Raw genomic sequence first — 1,311 nt, 5'->3', positions numbered from 1 at the left:
GTAACACACTACGCCGCCAGGGACTCAAATCCTGCAGTGCCAGACGTGTCCCCCTGCTTAAGCCAGTACATGTCCAGGCCCGTCTGAAGTTTGCTAGAGTGCATTTGGATGATCCAGAAGAGGATTGGGAGAATGTCATATGGTCATATGGTCTTGTTTGGAGGACAAAGAATGCTGAGTTGCATCCAAAGAACACCATACCTACTGTGAAGCATGGGGGTGGAAACATCATGCTTTGGGGCTGTTTTTCTGCAAAGGGACAAGGACGTCTGATCCGTGTAAAGGAAAGAATGAATGGGGCCATGTATCGTGAGATTTTGAGTGAAAACCTCCTTCCATCAGCAAGGGCATTGAAGATGAAACGTGGCTGGGTCTTTCAGCATGACAATGATCCCAAACACACCGCCCGGGCAACGAAGGAGTGGCTTCGTAAGAAGCATTTCAAGGTCCTGGAGTGGCCTAGCCAGTCTCCAGATCTTAACCCCATAGAAAATCTTTGGAGGGAGTTGAAAGTCTGTGTTGCCCAGCGACAGCCCCAAAACATCACTGCTCTAGAGATCTGCATGGAGGAATGGGCCAAAATACCAGCAACAGTGTGTGAAAACCTTGTGAAGACTTACAGAAAACGTTTGACCTGTGTCATTGCCAACAAAGGGTATATAACAAAGTATTGAGAAACTTTTGTTATTGACCAAATACTTATTTTCCACCATAATTTGCAAATAAATTCATTAAAAATCCTACAATTTTCTGGATTTTTTTCCCTCATTTTGTCTGTCATAGTTGACGTGTACCTATGATGAAAATTACAGGCCTCTCTCATCTTTTTAAGTGGGAGAACTTGCACAATTGGTGGCTGACTAAATACTTTTTTCCCCCACTGTAGTGTGTTATGTTATCCACTCAAAATGGCTACAGAGACAGAAGTCTGATAACAAACAAGTTAAATCCTTCATTTGTAACTAAATCAATTTAAACAGACATGAAATGTGTCAAATGTGTTGCTTTGCTTTATATGTGCTCCATAAGCCTCACAATAGGAAACTATACACAACAGGATTGTTAGGTGTAGGCCTGGGAGTTCACAAAGGCAGAAGAACCGAAGGCAGACGAGCAGAGAAACAAATACAACAGCAACCGATAAAGAACCATGTAACAGGTCATGTAAATGAACATGCACAAATATATACTTAGGGCTTTTAGTTAATAACCAGACACGTAGCTTAAAAGCCTGCCATATATTATGTTCACTCATCATTACCACCATGACATAAAAAACGTCTGACAAACTAGCATCACTTTTTCTTTTTC

The sequence above is a fragment of the Coregonus clupeaformis genome, chromosome 17, assembly GCF_020615455.1.
Source record: "Coregonus clupeaformis isolate EN_2021a chromosome 17, ASM2061545v1, whole genome shotgun sequence".
Lineage (NCBI taxonomy): Eukaryota > Metazoa > Chordata > Actinopteri > Salmoniformes > Salmonidae > Coregonus > Coregonus clupeaformis.
This window is presented reverse-complemented; position numbering follows the sequence as displayed.